This window comes from Salvelinus alpinus, chromosome 19 (genome assembly GCF_045679555.1).
Source record: "Salvelinus alpinus chromosome 19, SLU_Salpinus.1, whole genome shotgun sequence".
Taxonomy (NCBI): Eukaryota; Metazoa; Chordata; class Actinopteri; order Salmoniformes; family Salmonidae; genus Salvelinus; species Salvelinus alpinus.
The window spans coordinates 46,958,200-46,981,377 of record NC_092104.1 but is presented as its reverse complement, the minus strand read 5'-3'; the positions used below and the strand labels follow the sequence as shown (position 1 = coordinate 46,981,377).

General features: G+C 43.1%; 1 long non-coding RNA gene across 6 annotated transcripts in view; it reads right to left on the bottom strand.

Moving 5' to 3' along the window:
• Positions 1-22,866, bottom strand: part of LOC139545744 (uncharacterized) — a 73,607-nt gene extending 50,741 nt beyond the window's left edge. Inside the window, exon 1 of one of the 6 annotated variants that reach the window (XR_011669126.1) lies at positions 22,765-22,866. This is a non-coding gene — a long non-coding RNA (uncharacterized lncRNA). Of the gene's footprint in view, positions 1-18,610; positions 18,793-21,578; positions 21,767-22,764 lie in introns of those variants that run through there. The other 5 variants (XR_011669125.1, XR_011669122.1, XR_011669124.1 and 2 more) reach the window with 5 other exon arrangements.
• Positions 22,867-23,178: the final 312 nt, after the last annotated feature.

Below are 23,178 nucleotides of genomic sequence, written 5' to 3'. Positions count from 1 at the left end.
TCCTAACCGACTTGCCAAAACTATAGTTTGTTAACAATACATTTGTGGAGTGGTTGAAAAACGAGTTTTAATGACTCTATCCTAAGTGTATGTAAACTTCCGACTTCAACTGTAAGTAGTACTTTAAAGTATTTTTACTTCAGTACTTTACACCACTGCATCTTGGTAAGCAACTAGATTTGGCTTTGTGTTTTAGGTTATTGTCCTGCTGAAAGGTGAGTCAGTCTCCCAGTGTCTATCGGACAGACGACTGAACCAGGTTTTCCTGTAGGATTTTGCCTGTGCTTAGCTGTATTCCGTTTATTTTTATCCTAAAAAAACTCCCAAGTCCTTGTCGATGGCAAACATACCCACAACATGATGCAGCCACCACCATGATTGAAAAGGAGAAGTTGCTAGAAATTCACTGCTCAATTGAGGGACCTTACACATAATTGTATGTGTTGGGAACAGAGATGAGGTAGTCAGTCAAAAATCATGTTAACCACTATTATTGAACACATAATGAGTCTGTGCAACTTATTATAACTTATTATGTGATTTGTTAAGCACATTTTTACTCCTGAACTTATTTAGGCTTCCCATAACTAAGGGGTTGATTTCTTATTGACTTAAGACATTTTAGCTTGTCATTAAACATTTGTTTTTTATGTTCTACCAACAAAATTCCACTTTGACATTATGGGGCATTGTGTGCAGATCTGTAACACAACATCTCAATGTAATAAATGTTAAATTCAGGCTGTAACACAACACTTATGTGGAAAACGTTAAGGGATGTGAATACTTTCTGAAGGCACTATATGCATGAAGTGTTTCGACTGGGAAGCATGCAACAGGCTTAAAATGTAAAGTCCCCATATTTGGGGACCCTATTTGATTGTTTTTATTTATTCAGTTCAGTTTGGTATGAGAACGGTAGCCCCTATCTGCAAAAGCAGGGTGTCTGCGAAAGCTGAGTATCTTGGCTATTGATCGGTGCCTTCAAATCTTTGGTATGACTTACTACCATATATAGGCATACGAATTTACAAGGGCAGGCCGAGCCGTTTACCTAATTTCAAGATGTCTGCTACTTACATTCCGGTTAGCGTTGTGAAGCATAAACGGAATAAACACAGAATACGTTGATACACACTGAAAGCCGAGACTTCACACATCATGAGTATAACTTATGTGTCTGCCTGTGACCTATCGTTATTGATCCCCAGCCCAGAGAGTCAAATTTTTTATTTTACTAAACATTTTCACCAAACAGCAAACATCTTACAAGGTAAGCTTCGATTTGGTCTGTGTTTGCGCTACAGCTACATGGGGGGGGGGGGGGTATCAAATGAATCCTTACGTTGGTAGGAACAAATCTAGCCAATGTTATCTGATGATGTTTGACTTAATGGCAACATCGAATGTCCACTGAGTGACTATATCTTTGCGTATCAAAAATATGATTTTACCTGCTTACGTGTTGTAGGCACCCATATTCCCTGTTTGTCCCCTGACACCACCACAATGTTTGAGAGGTTGGTGTTGTAGAAATGTAGTTTTTATAGTGAACAAAAACTTTTAGGCACATCCAGTGTGCAACAATAGCTTAATTACCACATTCGGACACTTTGGAGACGTTGAAAAAACACTTGAATGTACCCTGGATACCCCATAACACCCCCACAATGTTTGAGTGAGGTTGATATGGTAGAAATTTTGTTTTATACTGAAGAAATAGCATTTAGGGATTGCAAATATGTAATAGCACTGGAATTATCTAATTTACAGACATATGCCACTTTGGAGAAGTTTAGGGACACTTGGAAACGTCCCGTGATCACACCTGACACCACTTACTAAAACATCTGCCCATTTCTTGTTGTTAGGTCTTTCAATCCCATAGTTTTTTCTGATATTGTTCACATGTTGTGGAAGCCATCTGAAATGTTTCCAGCTCTAGTCATCAATAATTCACTTATAGCTTGTCAATGAAATATGTTTTTTTTTTGTGTGTGTGTATGTTTCAGCTTGTGTATTCTGAACTATGTACCTTCTATCTTCTAATAATTTGCTAGCTAATTTCCGTATATCTTTTAAACTACCCACAATGCACTAGTTCTCAACCTTATACGGAGGATCTACTCTGTGCTACCGAGTTTGTATGCTAGCTCGGTAGTTAGCTCAAACTGGCTAACGCTAGCCACTACCCATGCTAACATGTAATTACATTCCAGACTAAGTGTTGGCGATAGTGAGCTACAACCCACCAATCACAGGAAGTGGGATGTAAACAAGAAGCAGGCGGGGCATGTGCGGCCATGCAGTATGTCCAGGCCATGGACCGCTGGGAGAGACAGGAGGTCTCTCCAGTGCCTCGACCAGAATTCCGTGGGGATGCGTCTCTCCCTTCCCAGGGAGTATGATGGAACGGCAGCACAGTGCCAGGGATTCTTGCTACAACTGAACCTCTACCTGGCCACTGTGCACCCAGCTCCCTCGGGAGGGGAGAGAGTGGCCGCTCTCGTCTCCTGCCTCACAGGAAGAGCGCTGGAGTGGGCAAACGCCGTGTGGAGAGAAGGAGACACGGCTCCAGACCACTTCGAGGATTTCACCCGTCGCTTCAGGGCTGTCTTCGACCATCCACCTGAGGGCAGAACGGCGGGGGAGAGGCTCTTCCATTTGAGGCAGGGGACGAGGAGCGCCCAGGACTTTGCCCTTGAATTCCGAACCTTGGCAGCCGGAGCAGGCTGGAACGACAGGGCCCTCATTGACCACTATAGATGCAGCCTACGAGAGGACGTCCGATGTGAGCTGGCCTGCAGGGCCACCATTACCTTTGACCAACTGGTGGATTTGTCCATCCGGTTGGATAACCTGCTGGTCACCCGCAGACGTCCAGAGGGGGCTCTGTTGGTTCCATCATCCAGCAACCCCGCTCCGGTGCCCATGGAGTTAGGAGGTGCAGCTCATAGGGAGACGGGAGGAGGAGCCATCACGTGCGCCATCTGTGGCCGCAGAGGACACACTGCTGGTCAGTGCCGTGTTGGTTCCTCTGGGAGTCGAGGCAACAGGCAGGGCACTCTGGCATCACTCCAGGTGAGTTTGCACCACACTCATCCAGAGTCCTCTGTTGATCAATTGTTTGTGCCTGTTTGTTTCCCTGAGTTTTCCCCACATTCGCAGCATAAGGAGCTCATCGATTCAGGCGCAGCTGGGAATTTTATCGACAGAGCATTAGCCATTAGGTTAGGGATCCCCATTTTTCCTATAGTTAGACCCTTCCCGGTACACGCTCTAGATAGTCGACCATTAGGGTTCGGGCTAATTAGGGAGGCCACCATCTCCTTGGCCATGATTATGCAGGGGAATGAGGAGAGAATCAGTCTCTTTCTCATTGACTCACCTGCATTTCCTGTAGTACTAGGCCTTCCCTGGTTGGCTCTGCATAACCCCACTATTTCCTGGCAACAGACGGCTCTCACGGGGTGTTCGCGAGAGTGCTCAGGGAGATGTGTAGGGGTTTCCGTTGGTGTTACCACGGTGGAAAGTCCAGATCAGGTCTCCACCGTGCACATCCCCCCCAGAATATACGATTTGGCTCTCACCTTCTGTAAAAAAAGGCGTCTCAATTACCACCTCATCGACGGGTGGATTGTGCGATAAATCTCCTGGCAGACGCTGCGCTTCCCAGGAGTCACGTGTATCCCCTGTCGCAAGCAGAGACGGTGGCTATGGATACATATGTCTCTGAATCCCTGCGGGGGGTACATTCGGCACTCTACTTCACCTGCCTCCTCGAGTTTATTTTTTGTGAAGAAGAAGGGTGAAGGTTTACGACCGTGCATTGACTATCGAGGTCTCAATCAAATCACGGTGTGGTACAGTTACCCGCTACCTCTTATCGCTACGGCGATTGAGTCAATGCATGGGGCGCGCTTCTTCACGAAACTGGATCTCAGGAGTGCGTATAACCTGGTGCGTATCCGGGAGGGAGACGAGTGGAAGACAGCGCTCAGTACCACCACAGGGCATTATGAGTACCTCGTCATGCCGTACGGGTTGAAGAATGCTCCATCAGTTTTCCAATCCTTTGTAGACAAGATTTTCAGGGACCTGCACGGGCAGGGTGTAGTGGTGTATATCGATGACATTCTGATTTACTCCGCTACACGCGCCAAGCATGTGTCCTTGGTGCGCAAGGTACTTGGACAACTGTTGGAGCATGACCTGTATGTCAAGGCTGAGAAATGCCTGTTCTTTCAGCAGGCCGTCTCCTTCCTAGGGTATCGCATTTCCACATCAGGGGTGGAGATGGAGAGTGACCACATTTCAGCCGTGCGTAATTGGCCGACTCCCACCACGGTAAAGGAGTTGCAGCGATTTTTAGGGTTTGCCAATTACTACCGGAGATTTTGGCCAGGTTGCTGCACCCATTACCTCATTGCTGAAGGGGGGTCCTGTAAGGTTACAGTGGTCGGTTGAGGCGGACAGGGCCTTTGGGCAGCTAAGAGCTCTGTTTACTTCGGCTCCGGTGCTGGCCCATCCGGATCCCTCTTTGGCATTCATAGTGGAGGTGGACGCGTCCGAGGCTGGGATAGGACACAGCGCTCGGGCACGCCACCAAAACTCCGCCCCTGTGCTTTCTTCTCGAAGAAGCTCAATCCAGCGGAACGTAACTATGATGTGGAGGACCGGGAGTTGTTGGCTGTGGTTAAAGTGTCGAAAGCGTGGAGACATTGGCTTGAGGGGGCTCACAACCTTTCCTCATCTGGACTGACCACCGCAACCTGGAGTACATCCAGGCAGCGAGGAGACTGAATCCTTGTCAGGCAAGGTGGGCCATGTTTTTTACTCGTTTTGTGTTTACCTTATCCTACAGACCAGGTTCCCAAAATAAGTAGGCAGATGCACTGTCCAGAATGTATGACACAGAGGAGCGGCCCATGGATCAGACTCCCGGCCTCCTGCCTGGTAGCGCCGATCGTGTGGGATCTGGATGCAGACATTGAGCAGGAGTTGCGTACGGAGCCCGCTCTCCTCCAGTGTCCCGTTGGGCGTAAGTACGTTCCGTCTGCTGTCCATGACCAGTTGATCTCTTGGGCCCACACGTCTCTCTCCTCTAGTCACCGGGGGATCGGTCGGACGGTGCGCTGTCTGACTGGGAAGTACTGGTGGCCCACTTTGGCAAAGGACGTGAGGGTTTATGTTTCCTCCCGCTCGGTGAGTGCCCAGTGTAAGGCTCCGAGACACCTGCCCAGAGGTAAGTTACATCCCTTACCCGTTCCACAACGACCTTGGTCACATCTGTCAGTGGATTTCTTAACAGATCTTCCTCTCTCACAGGGAAATACCACGATCCTGGTCGTTGTGGATCGTTTTTCTAAGACCTGTCGTCTCCTCCCTCTGCCTGGTTTCCCTACGGCCCTACAGACTGCGGAGGCCTGTTTACACATGTCTTCCGGCACTACGGGGTGCCTGAGGATATAGTGTCGGATCGGGGTCCCCCGTTCACGTCGAGAGTTTGGAGGGCGTTCATGGAACGTCTGGGGGTCTCGATCAGCCTTACCTCAGGTTTTCACCCAAAGAGTAACGGGCAGGTAGAGAGAGTCAACCAGGATGTGGGCAGGTTTCTGCGGTCCTATTGCCAGGACCGGCTGGGGGAGTGGGCAGCGTTCGTGCCCTGGGCCGAGATGGCACAGAACTCGCTTCACCACTCCTTTACTAACCTCTCCCCCTTTCAGTATGTATTGGGGTACCAGCCGGTTCTGGCACTGTGGCATCAGGGTCAGACCGATACTCCTGCGGTGGACGACTGGTTTAAGCGCGCGGAGGAGACATGGGAGGCCGCTCGTGTCCATCTCCAGCAAGCCACGCGTCATGAAAAAACCAGCGCGGACCGTCACCGCAGTGAGACCCCTGTGTTCGCACCGGGGGACCGGGTCTGGCTCTCGACCCGTAACCTGCCCCTCCGCCTGCCCTGCCGGAAGCTGGGTCTGCGGTTTGTGGGGCCATTTAAAGTCCTGAGTAGGGTGAACGAGGTATGTTACAGATTACAACTTCCCTCTGATTATCGTATTAACCCCTCGTTCCATGTGCCTCTCCTCAGGCCGGTGGTGGCTGGTCCGCTCCAGGAATCTGAGGTGTGGGAGGTCCCTCCGCCCCCTTTGGACATCGAGGGGGCCCCGGCGTACATCGTTTGTTCCATCCTGGATTCGAGGCGTCGGGTAGGGGGCCTTCAGTACCTCGTGGAGTGGGAGGGGTACGGACCGGAGGAGAGGTGCTGGGTTCCGGTTGCAGATATTTTGGATCCTGAACTGCTGCGGGAGTTTCACAGTTGCCGGACGGATCGCCCTGCGCCTCGTCCTCCGGGTCATCCTCGAGGCCGGTGTCGGCGCGCCGCTGGAGCCGCGGGGGGGGGGGGTACTGTCACGACTTCCACCGAAGTCGGCTCCTCTCGGGCGGCGTTCGGCGATCGACGCCACCAGCTTTCTGGCCATCGCCGCTCCATTTTTCATATGTCCATTTGTCTTGTCTTGTTTTCATACACACCTGGTTTTCATTTCCCCAATCAATCTACTTGTATTTAACCCTCTATTTCCCATCATGTTTTGTGTGTAAATATTTTCATGTTATGTTGTGGTTGTTAAGCGCTTTACTGTATTGTTCCGTTTTTTTGAGCGCGTTTGTTTTTGTTGTGCTCCCGGTTTGGAACTATAATAAAGTGCGCTTCATTTATCTTACTCTGCTCTCCTGCACCTGACTTTGCCTTCATACACAGCCTGACACTTACATTATAGGGAATAGGCTGGCTTGCCAAGTTCTCCATATTACATCGACCCTAGTAAAAAAAAAACATTCTTCGAAATTCTGATCGGTTTTATGTAATAACTAAAAAAAATAAAATAGTGAGGTGTAACTTTGCATTGGGAATTGCGTATATTTATGCAACTCCATATGTTACAAGTGGTTATGTTTATGCTACATCCTCTTTGAGTGTATAATATATTGAAACTGTTTGTTACCCGCCTTCCTTTTTCCTCCTGCATTGGGTAATAGAAAATTACTGCTTTGATTCTTTGTTGTCTATATGTCTTATATTTTTTTTTAACATTTCTAACAACAATACATAAGCATGAACAATATAGTTTTTTAGCGTCTTTACTGCTGTTTGGAATATATAACTGTAGCTATGTTATTTCAGATATGAGGTGAAATTATGTTTTGTTTCTTTGATGTGTAGTGGTTGAGGCTAATGATAGCAGAAATGTGGTATGGCATATGGACGTGATTTACTTACTTTGCAATGGCTTCCTGTCTTATCTTTGTATCATGGACTTTAGTAAATTAATCCATCTTTGAGTTTTACTTTTGGTCTGCAAGCGAACTTTGCCAACAGTTGAAATTGTTTAAAAGAATGCCAAAGAGAGAATAAAAATGTTCACATGCTATGTGACACAAATATCTTATTTGGCTATAGCCAAGAATTTCCTTAAAAATGTAAAACTAATCTATTCAATATTAACAAATACAGTTCACACTTTACCAGTGTGACAGTTACGGTCAATACAGTGTGGGAGACCAACATTGGAAAGCAAGACACGAGAAAATCACAAAGATGACAGTAATCAAAGGATTAATGTATGCAAACGAGATGTTTGGCAGGCATGGCTGGTGACGGCGCTAATTGAATAATTGGCTTCAGAGCGCCACACGCACCAACCACACTGCGTGTGTGTGTGCGTGTGTGCGTATGTGTGTGTGTGCTAGCGGACATTTTAGGTCTACCCTCCTCATGCGCTCACCACTGCCAAACGCCTTAAGATGGTGGCACCTTGAGGGAGAGAGACACCAGGCACCACCTCCTCTCTCTCCTCCTCTACCACAGGTCTTCACAACAACACTGGGCAGGCACCCCTCCCTAACCCCTGCCCTCCTAATAAATATTTAATTCCCCCCTTTCTAATAAGGATATAAGGCGCCGGCTCTGGTGCCGGATCTTTAAATTTGCATAAAAGGTCCAGATGCTAATGAAACTGTGACGACTACTAGCAGTGCTTACTGCTCTATATGCAGCGTTGCCATCTCCCTAGACAAGCCAAGATCCCACATAATTGAATTGCGAAACAGTACGCCGTATTCAATTGGCTCGCTGTATTCAAAACACATTAAGGTACCAAGGAGAACGACTGTCCTGTTTTAATTGTAGCAGCGCTACAGCTGTTTATGCGTATTTCAAGTCTCCTATAACCCCCCCACCATTGTAAAAACGGCAGATAAAGTAGTTGGCGTCATGCATTAAATAAAACATTCTGTACTTATTTGAGCCATAAGAATTGGTAGGTGGGTTCTACAACTATTGCTTAAAAATGTATAAATATGTTCACATGAAAGACACCGTGAACTATTAATATTAGATACTGAAAAATGACTGTATTTTCAGAGTATGCATGAGCAATTGAAAGAATGCAAGGGAAAATGTACAATTACATTGTGATCTACCACTGCCTTAACATACCAGAGCAAAATTATATATTTGGCAACATTTAAGGAAAAGTACAGTCAGTGTCGCCATAATGTATGTCAGAACAGTAAAGGCACAAGGTGTCACTTTTGGTTATTTTTAATTAATTGAGAATGAATAATGCAGTAACATGAAATACATTATTTACAAGCTTTCATCTTACGAGAGGATTCGAAGCGTATTTCAGATGCAATTATTTATAGCAGGGGTATTTGCATAATCAAAAGCCAGTGGAGCACAGAGATATCGAAAAGGAAAGGCAGCCAGTCAGCTTGGTTTAGCCGTATACTGTAAAGCTGCCATTCATGCGTATGCAGCCAGCCTAGCTATTGTTAACGCCAATGCTCACAACATCAGTCATATTAATCTTGTGGCCGCCAGAATTTCTGCTGTGTGTTGTTAGCATCAATGGCATTAGCAATTAAGATGACATAAGTGCAATGTAGCTAGCTAGCATTAGCATCTTTGTGGAAGTCTGCTGAACATTATATGGGATGGGCAGAGAGATATGTTGGAAAAATGCAAATCAACAAATGTTTACTATTTTGTCCTTTAATATGTTTGAGCCTATATGTTTTTAAAATATGTATTTTATACATGTAGGCTACTGTATGTATTATCTATTATCTACCCACATGATCTGTGTGTAAGTAACAATGTGTGGTTATGAGACAAACTAAAATGTTTTATGTGAGTTTAAAGGATGTTACTGTACAATAGGCTTTGTTCCTCATTCATTTTAGTGTCCTTCAATTCATTCAACGTTTTGCTCAAACAATACCATAATTATCAATGTCCCGTTCACACTTCCCATTAACAAACAAACCCATCATAAAAACACATTTGGTGTGGGAGCGTACAATACACTGACTGTCATTAATGTCCTATTAAGCCGACATTGATCCAGTCATGTTCAGAAGGTAATGGCATGGACAGTGAGACATGGAGGTAGCTAATGTACTGGTAGCAGTGAGACCATGTCTGGGACCACCTCCACGCAGGCTGCTAAAGGGAGGGGCACTGTGGCAGAGCACAGCATGTCCACTGCTCCTCACGACGACGCTCAAGTGGCAATGCATGATTTCATTAAAAAGGGCCCAACCATGACATTCAACAATGGATTATTAGCCCATATTATGGCTGGTTGATCGTTTATGAGCAAGGATGCAGGAGGCTGACCACATCCTTATAAATGGTGAACCAGTGGAAAGACGAGTCAATAGATATTTGGTGTGTGTATGTGTGTGACGTGCAAAAATCAGGAGATGCACTGAAATGTCATATGTTTGATGCAGATTGAAACAGCATCTACAGTGGCAGGCTGTCGTCACTGTGTAAGATGAGCAGCCATACCTACTGATGTGGTCTACATAGCTTTGGTCACCCTGTGCACTGCTAATAATATCCATCACCCCACTGTTAATGGAGAAGTCACCTGACAGGAAATACAATGCAACACCTCAATGTGTGGAATGAATCCAATAAATTGAGCCCAGGAGACAAGGAGAGAGTGGCATTCTAGTCTGTTACACACACACACACACACATACGCACACAGACACACACAATAAAACCAGGAACCTGTCCTGCTCCAGCGGTACTGATGCCGGCATGCACACCGTGAGCTCACCTCTCGTTGCCACGGCGACACCAACCAGAGGGAAAATCCTGGTGTGTGTGTGTGTGTGTGTGACAGATGCCTGAGCGGGAGTAAGGAGGGCCTGAGGAATTCACACAGCGCTAGGGCTTGTTTAAGCACTAGCGCCTCATTCAGTTACCAGGCCTTAGTTATTAGGGAAACACTAAACCGGCCCTTTCAATTATCAAGGCAATGACTTTAGCACGGCAGCCTGTTTATAATGGCTGGCCTGGGATTTGAAATTAGATTACTTAGAAATAGTCGGTCGACAAGGTGGAAAACAGACATTTACAAACACACACTTACACACACAAATATGTGTATTATCATGATTATGTAAATGTAACATGTATACACACAAACGTATAGAGAATCACAGTCATGAACACACTTGCAGGTATGACCACCACATTAAACACACACAAACACCCACACATACTTTTATTTCCAAAAACAAAAAAAATGGGACTAACAGCTGAATTGGTGACTGAATTCTATAAGTGATGAAGAGCTAACTCAGTCTGAGGGTCCTCTGCTCATCAATGGTGGCGCTAAACCTCCATTGAATGCCCTGAATTCATTAGCCATCGAGCACAAATGGCGTCTGGCTGCTTGTCTCAAGTTCAAGTTCATGTCCAGAAGAGACAGAGAGAGACATGGTGAAGCCAGACAGAACAGACGCTACTGAGACACAACCATTGTTCCTCGTCTACAGGCATCTCCCAACGTCCTTGGGACCTGGACGAACGTTGAATACGGCATTGGATCTGGTGTGACCTGTCTCTGCTTGACATAGCTTGACATTTTAGGAAATCCAGCTGAAGGATATGTGGATTTGTGTGATGTTTTCTGTGCTTAAGTAAGTATTTCCCACGACTATGTAACAGCTACAGACAAATTACAAAAAAGGATGTGCTAGGTCTGAACACCCACCCGTATGCAATTAAATCCCAGTGTAAACCACATTGTGTTATGACAATACAGTACTATAATAACAGATGCAACAACATGGTGACTATTTGAAATCCTTTGTCTAGCATAGAAATGACCCAGACGGACCTCATCATAAGGTCACTACCTGCCAGTTTGCACTTGTATTATTACAACATGAGCCCTCTGCACAGAAAGAAGGCACATAAAAAAACTGGCACGCTGGGCTGGTGTGAAATATGCTGATTGCTCGTCCAATGAATATGGAAAACCTGCCATGGTCGCCATGGTTATGTTACTCAGCCAATCACATGACAACAATGGCTGCGGAGGACTGTAAGTGTGGGTGGGGAGGGAGTGGACAGCAGAGCCAGAGTTACTGAGCAGAGAAAGGTGCTGTCACCACCCATCTCTATACACATAGTCAAATCACACGTCTATATTTCTCTGTGAAAATGGGCCTTTTGAAATGGATGGCAAGGCCTCTCCTCCTCTCCTTCCACCACCCTGCCTGTATGGCAGTTTCATAAATAACCACATGCATCCTCACAGCCAGGGGCAGACTGGCCATCTGGCATTTCAGGCAAGTGTCAGATGGGCTGAACCATTTTTAGCTGAGTGGGCCTGTCTAACTAGGTTTTTTTTTGTTGCACAAAATGATCATTATTTGGCTAACAATGTGGGCCTGAAGGGAAAATTGAGCCGTTGTGGAGGCCTTGAGGAAAAAAATGGGCCAGTGTGGGGACCTCAGCGAAACGAAATTGGCCGGTGTGTTAGAAATGCCAGGGCGGATTTCTGGTCCCAGTCCGCCCCTGCTCACAGCCACTCCAAGCACTTCCTACTGTGAGATACACTACTCAGCCAACAAAGATGAGCTGGAGAAAAAGTATGTAGGACTATCTGCTGTCGGTTATTAGATGAATTGTAGCTAAATTTACAGCTTGATAGAGTATTTACTATATTACCACAGACTCATGCATGATTTGGCAGTGTTCGCAAGAGGACAAAATATTAATGTGATATACACTAATGCTCTGGAGGCAGTGCACGCCCAATGCAAACCGTTGCCAGCCAATATCACTGTTACAGTATGCACAGCAGGAATAGTGAGAGTGACTAAGAGAGAGAGATGCAAGTGTGACTTGCAACAGTTTCAGACATGTGATACTGTTCTCTCTCCTGGCAACACTGGGCTACATTTAGCATTGCATTGTGATGCTGCACTTTTTGAGGAGAATGACTGGGGTTAACATCCTCTGTTTGATACAGTGCTACAATATGGGGAAACATAGTGTATGACAGCCTAGAAAGGACATGAAAGTAGGCTACTGCAAACCAATAAGATACAAAATACAAGACACAAAATAAAATAGGCTACCATATGATATAGCCTACTGGTTTTGTATTTCAGGCAAAATAAAAAATAATTACACAGGAAGAATAAAAGAAAATGTCTCCACCAATATCAATTGGCTGAGGAATAATTTGGTGAAATGGTAGACCATTTTTTTGGTCAAAAGTATCAAATTGAATTTAGGTCAATTTCACACCATAAAACGTCTTCAGACTACCAATGATGAAGAAATCTTTTGATTCAGTCAGTTTAGTGCACTGGCCTTTTATGCTGTGGAGAATCAACTGATTTATATTTGCTGGTTTACTTACAGACTTCAAGTTTTTCTTTACACTGCTGACATTTAGTATGGACCCAGAGTAGAAAACAATGCAGCCATTCATGAGTCTAGATGGTGATTTCAATCGACTTAACCAGGGACAATGAAACTTGGTTATTCACTGCTTTCCCAAATTGTGTTCTCAAATAAAATGTTGGGCTAACGTATAATGACCCAGTATCGTATACACTCTTTGATAAGGGTCAGAACAAGACACACTAGTTTTGTCTGATGGTGTGAGAAAGTCGGCCAGAGACCCTTTCAGCAAGACCGTGTTGAATTCAGCCACTGTGAGCCTATTTAACATTGAACTTGAATAATACCATGTGCACTAGCCTACCACTGCATACACTGATGGTTTCGGCCTAGAACTCTGGCGCTTCCACATCGGCCTATCAATTAAAAATACATTTAGGCCAGCACTTGGGCAAAAAAAAATGCAATTTCATCAATTAGGCTACAGCTAATCAATCTTTTAATAGGCTTTAAAGTAGTCATAAGACATTACACAATTTACACGAAAAAAAACGTACATCCATATGAAAAGGCCTACTATTAATAATAATATACTATCTGAAATGTAAAAAAAATCACAAAAGAAAAATGTAGACTATGACTCAATTAAAAGCAGATATCTAGCTCAAGAACAAGTGTAGATAATAAACATCACCTCATCTCCAGACAATAGACTCTTCTAACATCCATGAAGAAAACAAACAGCCTAGGTTACAATTGACACCATACACAGAGGCTATTCTCAAACATAAATAGATCTTGTTGGAAAGCCATCGTTGAGAAACAATGGTTTTTACAACTCTATTGGGTTGCCAACAAAGCATTTTAATGGTTATGGTGTTTGTAACATTCTATCCAACTGTGCTACCATCAATAAAGAAACAAGACAACTAACCCGCTAGTCACCATGTGCCTAATGCATGCCACGTGCTCCCTTGTTATAAACAAATCCACCGGTGACTAATATAAGCCTAATGGCCTGTAGCCTATAGCTAATAGCATCCAACACGCAAAATTACCAGGCCAGAAGCTATGCCTGCACTATTAAGCTATTTCTTTCAAATGAATTTTATTCGGATGTACTATATATCAGAATAAAATAAATATGTTGGCTTTAGCTACTTCTATAAACATTCCTTTATATTAATCAGGGTCAAGTTCAAATACAGCACATGCAGGGATATCGTCTATTCAATTTGGCAGACTTCTTAAGGCCTATATTGCATTGTCAAATTCATTCTCACGAGACAAACAATAGATCAGCGTTAGAGCGCTAGGCCATTAAAGGCCTACAATTCCATAATTATATAACATCGTTGATTGGATTTATAAACACGTCCAGTTTTAAGATAATTGGCAATGCATTACGCATTCAAAACCGTTGCTACTCAAGTTTGGAGGTCGCGTCGGCTGGGTGGGAAACGTCGCCTCTTTCTATGGGGATGCAGATGAGTCTGGCGCACTTGACATCTTTTCATCACCCATGGTCCCCCCCTCCCCCCCCCCCCTCCCTTCCTGTCTGTCATATTCGGACTGAGCATGGCATTGCCACTTGCCCCGAGCGTGGGAATGGGAGCGTCCAGTCGTTCACATCTCCAGCACTGCGGTTAACGGAATCAATTAAGCAGGGCCGACCCTCACTTACACAGACCCCTCCCACCTCCCCCTCCTCCTTAGCCTATACACCAAACCCCCCTCTCCGTTTTTGTCAGCCCTGTATACGTTCTAATTATTGCTGTTTGGGATGCCAGCGCCGTTTCCTGGTTGGAGTCGATCATGCTGAAATAAAAAAATGGGGAGGGCGCGCATCCTAAATGTCAATCTCATTCTCAATGCTATAGCCTACATTAGCCAAACAGATGGAGCATGCATGCTAGCCTAGGCTAGAACTCAAACAGATATATGTTCTATATTCTATTTGCCACATTTAATTATAGATAATAACGTATTTCAAGAAAGAATATAGCAAGAAGCATGAACAAGATAGATACAAAATCAGAACTCTCACACTCTGAATCTGCCAAAGGCCTATAAAAGCCTAAGCATATACTTAAAAAGTGAGTGTGAATGCAACATTTACTCATGCTATGATTAGTTATAGTCTAGGCTACCTGAAGTTTTCAAAAGTAATAGCCTGACACAAACATATAGCCTAATATAAGTAATACATAAATACAACTCTTTCACATTTCCAATAGGTGAAAATGTCCCGTCAATGCTAGCTGTAACAGCAATTATTTCAAATGTTAAGACTTTTTCAATAATATTTTAACGTCAGGTTCTTATTTTGTGCATAGAGTAGGTTTATGGGTCTTGTTATTTCCAGTTTATATTTCCAAGGTCCTCGATGAGTCTGGAAGTAGTTTTTACTTTCGGTTATCTAGCTTTATGACGGCCATCACACTCATACAGCTAGATAACCAAAGATAACAACCCACTTCCCATTCTTCAAAAATATTCCATAATAGTCTTCTGTTCTCCGGGCGTTGGATTATGCACCTGCTTTCAGAAGTGGTCACCCATACTTTGAGGCAAATAAACCAAAATATAGAAGTACGCCTAATATTACTCCCATACATAATCCTATTTTATTTCCATAAAGGCCATTTCCATGGAACGAGTGCCCCAAACTTCCACACACCAGTTGTTAAAAAATATAATATCCAAAAAATATAATATAATGTGTTTAGATTGTCATATTCAGATGACATTAGCCAACATTACTGAGTTGAAGGAAGGTGGAGAACTGTATGGTGCAGTCATCCTTGCACAGGCCCTGATTTGCAATGCAAATTAATTCAATCCCACAAAAGGCTCTTTCGCCTATTAAGTCGTTGTGGCAGGCGCAATAGATATCCTGTGAGGCCAGCGAAGAAGATACGGAGGAGGTGGAAAATCCGTTTCCTGGAGAAAGTGCGAAAATGACACAGGATCAACGTCGCGATTGTTTCGGGATATGGAGAGGACCTTGTTTGTGACCAAAAAAATATAAAGTTGTCCGCACGTATCCAGCGTGCTAGAGGAAAGAGATGCCGAGGACTCTAAGCCAAGGGTTCCGTTATGTTGGCTAGCCTCTGCCAACCGTCTGAAAGAAGTGGGAAAAGGGCCATCCCCAAGGAAAGGGGGGAAATGGGGAGGAGGGCTGGGCTTCCAATGCCAAAATCTGGACCAACCCGGCGAGGTCAAAGGCCTCAGACCACGGGAGTGTAAAGTAATGATGACGATGTCATGAAAAATCACAAATGCACGCTGATATTCATGCACGAGCAAGTGGCAAATCTCATCGCGTCATTACCAAGGCACCGGAATAATTGCGTTTCCGCTCGCGGTCTGCACGCGTTTTGTGGAATGACAAAAAAAAGGACGGAAAGACAAAATGATTGTGCGATGGTATGAGCACGATCATCTTGATACATTTTTAAGCCAGTAAGGGTATAATAGCCAGCAGTTTAAACCACAAAATAAAAGAGCTCAAATCAATGGAGGACATATGGCAGCATTCCAGGGCTGAGTAGAGCATTGTCTTGTATTTTCGTCGCAGCTAGTACCGAGTAGGGTCTTTGCTGTAGTTTGGAACTGGGCCAGGTTGATCGAATATACGGGTGTGAGAGAGAATGCGAGTCAAGCCACTTTCATTGACTCGATTTGAGTCGAAATCCTATTGGCTTCATGTGTTTTTTCATCGTCGAGACCGATGTAAAAGCTACAATGGTTTCCAGGTAGGCTATACTGGCGATGTCGCATTATCAAATACGCGTTCATCTTTCTACACAGTGACACACCTAAAACGTTTCATCTTGTCTGTATCAAACATACAATAATTATATATTCATATTTATCATACTTAGTAGGAAATATAAATATTCAATAACCTAACTATTAACGATATATGTGTTCATGCGCCCGGACGTTTTTTAAAATGTATTTTAAATATGAGTTTGGGATGTATGCCAGGGCTATTACCCATACTATAGGGTAGGTTACTGTATACGTATTGTTAGCAAGAATTCTCAAAATTTGGCACCAAAAAAGCAAGATAGTTGTGTGCTTTGTGTGTGTGTGTGTGTGTGTGTCAATTGAGAGAGCGCGAGAGGAGGGCGGAAGCAGTAAGGTCCAATTAGGGTATTGGGCTATATGATACACCAATATTGCGATTTCAATAGGCCAACTAAACAAGATCGATATTTCCATGCTATACTAATTGTGGTTCCAAACTTGGGTTATTTTCACAACGCAGAGATGATCCGCACAAAATGTGACTTTGTAGTCACTTATTTAATTATCTGTATTTTACAAACAACGGGTAGGCCTAATTAACTGCATATAGACCCTATAGCCTACGATATTGCCTAATCTTTGCACGTTAACTGAAATGTTTTTCATTTCCATCTATGTCGTGACATGGACCTGTTCACTTGTGTTTTTGCTGCGCGCTATATTCATGTATTGGCCCTATTGAAACATGTCGTTCAGGTGCTAACATGAAAGACCCAAATAGGTTGGAAGGCATCCAATTGCACAGCCAAAACACTTCTAAATTCAACGTTTATATGATCACGAAACCCGGCCCTGTGCAATTATTAAGCACAGTTATTATTTGGAACGCGGTTAAAATCTGACTGCAAGTTAAAGTATTCATAAGTGGTAGCCTTGATATTAAAATTCCTTCGAAGTGACACCGGTTGATCCAACTGACAGAGATTTGAAGGCTAATGAACTAATAAAATGTCCCTCCAAGAATGCGCCATGCACGACTCTATCCAATTATGTATCATTTCAGAGTGACCCATTTATTAAAGTCTATTTTTATACTTTTTAATAATGTATTTGCAAATCAGGGTAGGGTTAGGGTAAACCCTAAGTTCTGAACATAGGCAACACAGGCCGCAACCACGCATTTGTTGTATCATACAACCCCACATAGGCCTACAATTTTAACAGTAGGCTACCAAAGTGCTATATACAGTGAAGTGAAATTTCCCAATAGTTCTGACATAATATTATAATCTATATGACTATTATTTCTCAATTTCAACAGAAGTGAGTTTTAAACATAAAAAGCAAACATTTCTCCCACCTTGGGCTTTTTGCGCGCCATACAGCATGGAACATTTGCCCTGCAACATATAGACTAGCCTGCAACCGTGATCCTATACTGTAGGTTTTATATGTTGTCAGTCTGTACGATACGATACAGAGGTAGCCTACCCAATTTTCATCATGAGACGATGTGCAACCCAATCTTTACGCATACGTTGTAGCCTACATTCAATTTGACCCGGCATAACACACTATAAACTGATGTTCGGAGCAATTTAAGACATTCTCAGTTAGTTAATAATCACAGCTGGCCGTTTTAACTTATTGCACAAACCATCTACCAATAATTGAACTTGTCATTGCGCAAAGTCCGCACTTTGGCTCAATGCATGGAGAGGCGTTGGCTACTTTTGCACTGTGCATGTGCCTGTGGTTGCGACAAGCTCATGCAAACAGTCTGAAAAATGCTCCGAGTTTTCACCATGATTATTTATTTCAGCGAATTACGTAGGCCTACAAAATCTCCAAATGTGACCAAATGTATTTACGTGCCAGGGAAGAGCACTACAACCCTACGAAGCAGTATGAACTGCAACTGCTCAAATAGATATGAAAGCTAATCGTAGCCTACATGGTCCTCTTCAGCTAAAACAAATTATCTCTATACATTACGTCCACTAGCCAATAAGAACCAATGAATATAGTCTATTATTCACCGAGTCATTCAACTTTACTGTAACTTTTACGCACATCAAGCTACATAAACTTTACGCGCGGTCAAGGGATTTTCACCAAAATTGAACTTACTTCCTCAAATTGCGCAAGAAGCATCACCGCAATCAGACACAGCAATCAGAAATCATCCCAGGTAGGATATATGTTCTGTGGGACCCGGTGGACAGTCCCCCAAATATCCAGCCGTCCTCGGCCGTCACTTCATTTAAAATTGCCGCTAATACTCAGTTCATTATGCGTGCTTCAGTTGCTCTGAGTAAGCCTGAGCATATTCCAAGCACATGATAGAGGGAGGGGAGAGGGAGACCGAACTTTCCCATAACGTCTGCGGCACCAAATAGAAAGTGCACAGTTGAAGCTGTGAGAGTCTGCAAGTTCTTTTTTTTTTCTTCTTTTTTTGGGGGGGGGGGGGTCCATCCTTTCTCTGTGAGAAAGGACGTGCTCTGAAATTCAAACAAGTTCTCTCGCTCTGTTGTTGGGCACGAACTGAAGAGGCATTGTTCGTCTTTTGGCCTGGACTCCCCCATTCCCAGACCAGGTTACGGAGTGATGGCGGTCGGTAATGAATTTGCTGCAGGCCCTCCTTTAACGCGTTATGACAAACGGAACATATTTACAGTCGTTCAGACAAAAGGGTGAACATAATGTGTTTGATACAATCCCAAACCAAGACTGAAGGAGGCCAGTAATACATCATAGTCTTTGTGGGAAAAACATTTTATAATTCCACTCAAAATGTTTTCACCTAAGGATTTAGTTAATTTGTATACACCACCCCCCCCCCCCCCCCCACACACACACACACAGACACACACACACAAACACACACGCACCATGATGAGAGGACTTATACAATGTAACAATGATGTACCAATTGAACTTGTGATAAATTAATTTCGGAAGATCGCAAAAAGTAGTCAGCTATAAGATGGAAGCAATGTGTGGCCCTAACTTGTTCTTTAGCCTATGTTGTGCAAGCAGAGGCGTAGTGCCCATAGGGGGCACACAGACCCCCTCAGATGTGTCCCAGCAATTTTATGAAGTTGGCTTTAGCTAGCTCAGATAGGTTCCCAATCTCCCAACCTCATAACTAGCTCCTGTACCAAGAAGCCATTTCAGCCTACCAATCAAGTTAGATAGCTTGTCTAACTATCTTAGCTGGCCTGCCTACTTGCAAGGTTGGTAGACTTTAAAAAAGCAAGCAATTACTAAAAGTACTCAATAAGACTCACATTCCTTTAAATCTTTTACCAAGATTTTAGCAGATATGCAGAGAAGCACATTTAGTTTCTTTAAAATAACCACCAGTCAGTAGGATACTTACAGCTCAAGAGGTATGCTTAGATATACAGAAAAATATATTTTTTTATATATAGAATTAAGCGTAGTGATTATGGCTCTAGATTGCAGGAAAAGGCTATTTCAAGTGTTTGACAAATGCTACATTCTCTAACTTCCACCCCCAGCCATCCTCAGGTACTTTGTGCCCCCTTAGATTTTGGGGGTGCATGACACCCCTGTGTGGAAGGACCATGTGCCATGATATGCTTGGGCTGTTACATATCTAGCCTACAGACAATGGAAATATTGGTATTGTTACTAACAAGTTACAATAGGTAATACAGGTAATGTAATGAATTGCAATTCTTCTTGTTATTAGTATTATTACTACAACTATTATCGCCTATTTGTTATTACACTATCAACATAGCTACGCTTATTACAGGTTCAAATGCCTTGTTGATAGTTTGGAGGAGATAAAGTATGTCCTTTTTTTGTGAAACACTACATTTATATCAGGGCAAAGTCATTTCCTACAGCTCTCTTAGTCTTTTCCCTGCCTAATTGCAGGCATATCCATGTGATTTAACCAGATTCACGTTTTGGTTTAACAGCGAGGTCACGTTCAATGACGTAGACAAGCATATCATCTACGTGCAGCCATATTTAAATACATCAAGGAAATTAGTGCATCAAAATATGCAAATCCAGTTTACATAGTCTGTCTAGCCGCTGCCAGAGCAATTTCCCCCAACCGGTTCTTGGGTATTTGATTGCCGTTTGGAAAGCGAACATTGTCCTGTTTGTTTTTGACAAAGCTCCGAGGGTGTGTGAGCGGTGTGCTTTGGAGACATCAAGTGAAGAAACCAAGGGTTCTGCCTGGGAAATCGCCCATGCATAATGAGATGAGCCACTCTGCCATTCTCAATGCTCCGATGCTGTTGGTTCCAGCGTGCGTATTATTTTTTATATTGTTGCATATGTAAAAGGTAGATTTGCATTGCTTTACTTTTCTCTATTCTTCGTTTTCCATGCTATTACGTTTGCTTTAGGTTGTAGTGATTGCAATGGATATTTATGGATGATGACGCGCACCTACACGCGTTAACCTACAGTATTTCGAATTTCACATAGCCTATCAGCTGAAAAAAAGGACTATTCCGATTATAATGGGTTAAAATAAGGCAATAGGCCTACAGAAAGTTTGTAAGTTGACTAATGATGTAAAACTGTCAAATATAATATTATTATTGTTCTCGACAAAGATATGTATAAGATTCTAGCAGCCAATCAATGGAAGGGATTCAGTGCTATAATAATGCTGAGGATACCTGGATTTATATTTAGCCTATATTCCAGGAAAGGTGCTCGGGATTGTGTTTTACAACAACAACAAAAATATATAGGCTACATGTAGCCTATGGTCATTTGAATAATCTGAATAATGTTAAGTGTTAACCCACCTTACAGTATGTATCTCTATTGGCTATGTACAGGCGACATTTCCTCTGTATTGGCTAATGATGCGCACACAGGCCGCGTTTGCGGAAGCGCGCGGGCACACACACTTACACACGGAATGAAACACTGACTTATGAACCATTGTCTTGAAGTAGCTAATTGTTGAATTTTTAGTAGACATTATCGTTTTTTAAATCACAAACAATGATTGGTTTAGAATGAGCGTTTTGCTGTATCAAATCGAATTGCAACACATTATATATAGTAGGCTAGGCTAAACGAGATACGTTTAACTTACCCTTATATTTTACATCACCATTCAAATCTTCCTGCTGGGCTATGCACGCGCTCTCAATCAAGTCGTCGCCAATTTTCCAGCCCAATTTATTTGTGCGAGCCGTTGGAGATTCCGTAGTCCCTACTCGTAACTCAGCCTCCTCGTCAAAAGTGAACCTTTTCCCGAACTGCTCCTCTTATGTGTCACCCAATAGAAGTGGTCAGACGGGCACACGTAAAGATTTTTCCCTCCAAACAGGGTACATGCTGTCATCGACCTGCAAGTTGTTTGTTTTGACAAACACGCATGGGGTTGCGTGCATTCTAAGATTATTGCACATCAATTGCTCTTGCCACTTGTAAAACCAAACCACCCTTTTTCGAATTTGTAACATGGAATAGTGTGACGCACTTGAACCAATATGTCAAGTGAGGCATGTCAGCTATGTGAACTAGATACATGTGCAGTTCCAATCACACTATAGCACCTATTTGACGGTTAGGCTAAAGCAAGATACAGACCCAAACAAGGTCTACAGCAAAGTGTAATAATAGAGAGCTGCGTGAACATAAACCTATTTTTTACAAAAGCAATGACGTATTAATAATTTGCATTTGAATTGTCACGGATATTTCAAAATAGATAGGCATTGCAATTATTATATCAGTGACATATGTAACAGGGACGAATTTGACGATAGAGAAGAAACTGCGACATTTTTCCAATTAGGCTATAGGCTATATGGCTTGCTTTTCTGCAAACGATAGAAAACGATACAAATCCATTATAATCTTAATGTGGTCATCAATCAATTATCGAATACATATTTATGCCTGACACAGATTTCATATTGGAACTAGATCATTGGTAATACACCGACTGGTGATACCCGTCTTCCATATCGTGGTCTACATGGACCATCCTCATTATATGTTTAATGAAACATGCACGGTCAGCCTATAGTGAGAAAGAGAGGCCAATCGTTTCTATTCACTCGGTCTCTTTTACATCTTACCCCTTCCAGTTATATGTCGAATAACCAATCATTTCTATTTTCGCCTGCTTTAAAATGTAGCAATAAGTTACGATTTTGCAGTTTATGCGCTCAGTTTCGAACAAACCTCATCAATAGGCCTACAATGTAAACGCGTCCTTTATTGTAAATGATCTTTAAATCTTTAGAAAAAAGACATCTTAAGCATCTCACCATGACGAAACAGGCCTTGGATAAGAAGAGCCAATAGTTCCTTGGCGTGTGTGTGCGCGCGAGCGTGTGTGAGTGTGTGAGACAGAGAGAGAGAGAGAGAGAATGAAAGAGAGTGGTTGAGTGCGTGCCTTTGTGCGATTTGATTTATGATTTTTTTTTAAATTGTAGGGCGATACAATATATATATATATATATAAAATGTGAGTTATATAGTTTCAACGTCGCTGCAACTTAACGTCAACCAGAAAAACAAATAGGCTATTATTATTTATATTTGCATTACGATTATTATGATTATGATTATGATTATCACAAGTGTTTCAGTAGGCTATTATTTATTTAGTTATTACTATTAAACCCAGGCATAGGCTACTCTGTTTTATCAGTATAGGCCACCTCAATTCGACATTGATT